The sequence below is a fragment of the Monodelphis domestica genome, chromosome 3 (assembly GCF_027887165.1).
Source record: "Monodelphis domestica isolate mMonDom1 chromosome 3, mMonDom1.pri, whole genome shotgun sequence".
NCBI classification, from domain to species: domain Eukaryota; kingdom Metazoa; phylum Chordata; class Mammalia; order Didelphimorphia; family Didelphidae; genus Monodelphis; species Monodelphis domestica.
In genome coordinates, this window is record NC_077229.1 from 223,367,008 (window position 1) to 223,374,585 (window position 7,578).

The window sequence follows — 7,578 nt, forward strand, 5'->3', positions numbered from 1 at the left end:
AAAAAAAAATCAAGTTTATTTAAGGAGCACAGATTCTAGCATCCTAGTCTCAAACCCCTAAAGTTCCACTAAAGTAGACAGTCCTATCACACTTTGAGAACCACTTTCAAACACAGGCATAGTAAAGTAGGCAGAGAGAACAATGATGGGTATGGTTATTCTCAGCAATCATGTTTTGATAATCCAAACATTATTTCTGCATTAGAGTAGATTGTTTAATTTTGGCACCAATAAGGGAAAAAAAATTGCTTTCTTAGACTAGTATTAGTATAACTTTGTATTTACTGACCACATTGCCAGCTGGGCTGTGGCAGAATAAGGTGGTCCATGTGGTTAGGAGAAACCAGCCAAAGATTAAAAATTGGATGTGGAAAATCAACAGAGAAAGTAATTTCTTACATGCCTCATTCAGAGCTGACTATAAAAAGATAAAGGAACAGTCACAGCTGTGGAGAAGGTAAGGATTTTGAAGCTGTTTTCCCATTTCTGCTTTAGCTTTGGCCCAGTTGGATTCTGCTTCCTTGAGGTCCCAGTTCTATTTTTTATCCTAAATCTTCAGAGTATATACAGTCGAAAAACAGTGTGTCCGGAGAAAATGTTATTACAGTCGAGAGGAAAACCGATGCTTTTTTTTAGCATTGAAATAGGTGGCTTACTCAGTGTACTTGATGTCATTAAATGCAGTGTTCAAAACTCTTTACAAAGAGTCTCAACCTAGTAAACCAAAGCCTGTGGAGTCATTCTTCTTGGTCAATGAGTTAACTGTGACCAGAAGGGACTCTGAGACCCTGTCCATGGAGCCAACAGTGAAAGCAGGATCAGAAAATAGTTCTGAGTTCCAGTCCCTACTTCTCATATACTTAAAAAGCTTGGAAATTAATAGAAGAGAATTGGAATTGGAATTAATAGAGGAGAAAGAGCAGAGGGGAAAGGATTTGTGTTAAATATCAACAACAAAAGTCTATCCAAAATAGAGAAAAAATGTACATACACAGGCACAAAACAGTAAGAATCATTCCCAATGATAAGTGTCAAAGGATAGGAATAGTTTTTTATATTTTGTTTTTATATTACCTTCATTTCTAAATACAATTCTCCTTCCTATCTATCAAAAGGTAGCTGGAATCCTGTTAGAAAAAAAATAACCAATAGATTTACTATTGCATCTTAAAGGAAATGTAAAATTTATATTTGTAGTACTCTACCTCTACAAAGAAAAGGAGGAAGATATATTTTCTTAAATATTCTGACAAAACTTAATCATTGTAAATGCACAACATTCATTTTGGGGTTTTGTTTCTTATTATTAGAGTGTGGTTTTATATATATGTATATACATATATATATATATAATTTTCTGGTTCTGATACTATAGGATGGAATAGGTTGATAAAGAAAATGAAAACTCAATTCTAGAAAGGGAATATGACTTGTGCCTAAAATAATATAGGTAACTAAGCATGGATTAGAATGGGTTTCCTAATTCATAGATCACTGTATGTCCCCATTAAACATGAATTCTAATTCCTCAGCTGACTTCAGCTAGAGAATTGATAATAATAGCCTATATTTCTTTTGTACAGTATTGCGCATATATATATATATATATATATATATATATATATATATATATATATATATATATATATATAAAATCTCATTTGATCCTCACAAAACCCCATGAGGCAAGTACTGCTATTATCCCCATTTTATAGATGAGGAAATCAAGACTGTAAGAGATTAAATAAATGACTTACCCAAGGCCACACAGCTAATAAGGTATCTGAAGTGGAATTTGCACCCTGGTCTTTCTGACTCCCAAGTCCCTTTCACTTTTCACTATACAATTCATCTCGTATTTATTAATATACAAGTTCCCTGTGTGAGACTCCCTTCGTGGTCGCCACAATGTGACAAGGAAATCACTTTAAAAGACTGATATATATTTAAGGTCGCCAAGGAATTCAGCTATGTAATTAATTCCTAAATGAAAACTCAAGTCAGCCGTCAGCCTTTTATAGAGTTTAATTACAAACAGGAGGAAGAAAGGAATTAGAGATAGAGAGAGAGAAAAGGGAGAGAAGGGAATAGGGCTTAAATACCCCCTCTGTTTAGGCTGGGCCAAAAAGGCCCAAGCCCTTAGATAGCTGGGGCAAAGAAATGAGATCAGTCCCTATTACTCACGTGACCAAAATGGAGAAACAGTCTCAAAGGCCCCCACCTTCAGCTTCCTTCAGAGCAAGCTTCTCAGAGCACACTCCAACCACTCAGACCAACTCCTCAACTCTCCCCCTGAGTCTTCAGACCCCTCTCTCTTTAAGGAAACCATCCAAGTTCCCTCCCCTCAGTTCTCATATCTACCAATCACTGTCCATCAATTTCCCTGTGCCAATGGAGGCTCTAGCTTAACCCAGTACCACCCAGAGGTCTCTGGCTTTGCACATGTATGTTGAAGGTCATATTCTCAAATAATTAAATCTTTGATCCTTTGCTACAGCCCTTCCTAAATCCTGTTAACCTGAGTAGGGTAGAGATTGGAATAATTAAATTTTGATCTATGCTGCAGCCCTTCCTCAATCCTGTTAGGACTGAGTAGGGTGGAGATTGATTCCAAGTATCTCCATTGTATCAATTCTAAAATCAATCATGACTCAAAGAAATTCCTGTTCTGTGCTTAAGCATAGGTCAAAGTCCTTTCCATTGTTCAGCAAAAGGTTTCTGTCCTAAAGTAATCTTAAGAAGGGAGGAGGAGGAACCTCCCATGCCAATGGGGTTCACATTCCAATAGACTATCAGTAAGAAATTTTTCAAGTATGAAATTTCCCAATGGTGAAATTTCCAACATTTATAAGTCTAAGGAATTTTAAGGTTTATAATCCCCCCTGATGATCATTGGGAGACTAGTCTCCCCATTGATCTATAGGTTTACACTGTGTTAGGTATTAATATGAAACTAGTATATATGCATGAGAGCAAGTACATCTGAGATTTCCCCTTCTTTACATTTCATTTCAATTGCATTCATTTATAACAGTTTTTTAGCTATTCCCTAACTAATTGCATCTACTATGTTTTCAGTTCTTTGTTCTCAAAAAAAAAAAAATCATGACATGAACATTTTGGTAAAGGTGGAACTTTCCTATCTTTGACCTTGGGGGTCTTTATAGGGTTATCTATATACTTGGAGTATATGCATAACAGTGGGATATCTGGATAAGGAGTTTAGACATTTGATTCGCTTTTTTAAAATCATGCTTTCTGGAACGTCTATGTCAGTTCAAAGTTCCATTAACACATATTAGTCTACCCCTTTCCACTGACCTCCCAACACTATTTCCATCTTTTGTCATCTAGTGATTTGCTGGGTGTGAGTTTTATTGGTCTAAATTTCTCTTTCATTAATAAGTTGTGATTCTTTTGAGTGAATAATTAATATTATTTTTCCATTCATTCATTCATTCATTGAAGAATGTCTCTTGGCCTTATATTTCTATTAACTTCCTTTACATTTTGCATTTCAGCCCCTTTTCAGAGACAACTGATTTTTTAAGTCTCTACTTGCTTGTATTAAATCATTTTCCAAAAAAAACTGCCAACTATAAATGGCCACATTAAAGCATATCAAGTCACTAATAGCAAGAAAAAATGCACATTAAAAGAAACTCTTTAGTTTCCTCTCACAAATAGACAAGGATGATGAAATATGGAAGTAGTTAGTATTGGAGAGACTTTGGCTGGACGTACTGATACATTGTTGGTGGAACTAAGGAGTTCATCCATTTATTCAGGAAATCATATTCAGCAATCTCATTTCTGAATATATGTCTAAAGGAAGTCAAAGGCAGGCAAAGGTTCCACATAAACAAAATGTCCATAGAAATATTCTTTATGGAAACAAAGAACTGAAAACAAAGTTCAGTAAGACAGGAAGAACTCCAAGAAACATGAGATTTGTATGAATTGATTGAAAGCAAAATAAGAAGAACCAGAAAAACAAAATAAGCACAGTGATATAGATGAAAAGATTACCAAAAAGTATCTAACTATTGAAAAATCAAGAAAGATTCTAGGGAATGGTTAAGGAAACATAGCCCCCGCTCAAATATACTACACATTGTTAGATAGGTTCCCCTGTATTTGGATGTTTGGGTTTTTGCTTTTTTTAATTTTTATTGGGCATGAAGGAGTATTCAGCATGGGCAGGGAAATTTGAAATGACAAATATATAAAGAGAAAATTCAGCAAAAAAAAATCAATACACTTATTTTTCTCTCTATTCAATTTATTAGACCACTTTCATAAATTCTGTTGTTAAGTCATGTTGAACTCCTTATGACCTTACTTGGGCTGTTCTTGGCAAAGATGCTGGAGTGGCTTGCCATTTTCTTTTCTAGTTTATTTTACACATGAGAAAACTGAGGCAAATGGGGTTAAGTGACTTGCTTAGGGTTACATAGCTAGCAAGTATCTGAGACTGGATTTGAACTCAGGGTTTCCTGACTCAAGACCCAGAGCACTATCCACTGTGCCACCTCACTGCCACGAATTATACTTTCTAAACTATGAAGGTAAGAACTGTCGATTTAACTTGCTTAAGAAAGGCTCCAGAACCTTACTAAAACCAAATAGGATATAGACTCCTAAATCAATAACAATTGGCATTTCTATATTGTTTTAAGGATTACAAAGTCCTTTTCTAAAGCAATCCTATGAGGTAGGCAGGGCACATATTATTGCCTCCATTTTATAGATGGAAAAACTGAGAGAGAAAGTAACTTGCTAAGGATCTCCCGTATGTCAAAGTCAAGACTCAATACAGATTTTTTCAGTGCAAGACCAGAGAGTGCATTTTCTACTGTGTATGCTACTTCAAACAAAGGACTATGTAAGAATGTCTCATTTCCATAACACTTTCCTAAAGGAACCATAAAGGGAAAAATGTCTTCCACTATTTCTTACTCTTAAATAGGATGATTTAATGTAATAAGGCACAAGGTAAGGGAGGCTTGGCCCCCTCAACAGGCATAAAGAAATGTTTTCTCTCTTTCCCCATCAGCCTGGAGGGAGCTGTCTTCTCTGTGTATTTCTTTGCCTTCAAACTCTAGCCTCCTGTTGATTACTAGCTCTGGCATTGGCTGACTTGCTGACTTAACTACCCAGATGTTGTAGAGGAGTATTGTTATAAATTTAGAGCAGGGAATGTCTTGGTATAAGGAACTGAGTTCTGTTCAGAGCTGTAAACTTTTGGCTTGTCACAGGCTTAGCACCAGCCAGGGATTTATGTATCTTGCCTCTTGTATGAGTCCTTTGCTGCTCTAGCGCCATGATATTCTGTTTCAAGATTTGGGACACTAGCATAATTACTGAGGCTCATTGTTTAGCAAACATTGAATTCCACAAATTACATCTCAGAACTTCAGAGGCTCTGGCCAAATTTGATTTTGTGCTTTCTGAAATGTTCCTTAAGAGTTAACTGGAAAAACTATAATTAATTTTTATTAGTGCTAAATCTTCCAAATGTGATTATAAAGAAATGGAATCACCCCCAAGAATCATAGATGCAGAAATGAATAAAAGGCCATGTTGTCCAACCCCTTCATTATACAGTCAAGGAAACTGAGACCTAGCAAGAATTACAATCCAGAAATCTCTTGATACTTTGTACTTAATATGGACTCTACAATTAGAAGACATTCTTACTGCACTTTTAAAATATACATTTTTCCAGATGAAATTTTTCAATTAGAAAATGTTAATTATCTACTAATTTCCTGGAACTTTCCAACAGTTCTCAACATATAGCTCAGGCTATATATATATATATATATATATATATATATATATAAAGAGTACTGAGGCTCTTTTAGGTGGTTTATAAGGTCAAAACTATTTCATAATAACATAAAGTTGCTTTAATTTCAAAATATGGGAAATATTGATAGATACAACTCACATAAAAGCTCTTGAAGCGGAAGGAAAGTCCTTAGTAACTTTTAAGAGATCCTGAGGCCAATAAGTTTGAGAACTACTGTGCTGCACAAAAGAATAGTAATGCCAGTGATGAAACATGAAGGTTTTATATGCACTACAAATCTTCTGAGACTGCAGGTCAGTTATCTCTATCTTTTAATTAATTTGCATTAAATTTTTTATTAAATTGTTTTATTTTTCCAGATTATATGTCAATATAATTTTCAATAATTTCCTTCTGATATGTTGTAATTCTCTCCCTTCCTACCACCCCCCATCCCCAACCTGGGAGGTAAAATGATATAGGTTGTACATGTGCTATTATACAATTCCCATTTCCATATTCATCATGTTGTGAAAGAAGACATACGTTACTTACACTACAGAAAAATAAAGGAAGAAATAAATTGGCAAATAATGTACTTCAATTTGTATTCAGATTTCATCAGTTCCTTCCATAAAAACAGAGAGCCTTTTTTGACATGAATCCCTTGGAGATGTTCTAGATCCTTGCATTGCTGATAATAATTAAGTCACTGCTGAACATCTTAATTTATTGCTGTTACTGTGTACAATGCTTTCCTAATTCTGTTTACTTTGCATTACTTCATACAAGTCTTTCCAGGGTTTTGTATGATCATCTTGTTTGTTATTTCTTATGGTACAATAGTATTCCATTACAATCATCCATTCTGCATTTGATGGACATCCCTTAAGTTGCCAGTTCTTTGCCACCACAAAAAGTTTACTTTACATTTAGCTCCAAATGATGCATAAAAACATACTCCATTTCAGGCCAACTCTGCCCAACTTAAGCCTCCCTGAAATCAGAAGGGGACTATTAGAATATCTGAGGCCAGAGAAAGTGACAGAAGTACCATGTGTTCATGTCTTTCACCTTTTCCTTGAAGGAAGGAAGGAAGGAAGGAAGGAAGGAAGGAAGGAAGGAAGGAAGGAAGGAAGGAAGGAAGGAAGGAAGGAAGGAAGGAAGGAAGGAAGAAGGAAGGAAGGAAGGAAGGAAGGAAGGAAGGAAGGAAGGAAGGAAGGAAGGAAGGAAGGAAGGAAGGAAGGAAGGAAGGAAGGAAGGAAGGAAGGAAGGAAGGAAGGAAGGAAGGAAAGGAGGGAGGGAGGGAGGGAGAGAGAGAGATAGGGGAAACCTGGAATTGAGTCTCCATCAATCAGTCAACAAAAATTAATAAATGCTTAGTGTCCTAACTGTATTTATTAATCTGTAAATACAAAGAAAGGGAAACACAGCCTTCCTTCAAGGAGTTGACATTCTAATGGAGGAGATCACATATAAAAAACATAGAAGGGATACAGAGGATAGATGAGGGTAATCTGTAAAGGGAAAGTATTAGCAGCTGAGGGAGTCAGGAAAAGCGCCCTATGGAAGGTGGATAGGATTTTTAAAAAATAATTAATTTTTTCAGTTACACATAGAAATAATTTTTTTTTTGGGGGATTAAAAAGAAAGAACTAGAACAATGTTTAATGAGTGAAACAAAACTCTTCATCAACAGTATGATCCAGTTAAGAGAGTGAATGTATTCTTAGCCTACATTAAAAGAGATCTTATATACAGAATGTGAGATGTTTGAGTAGTTT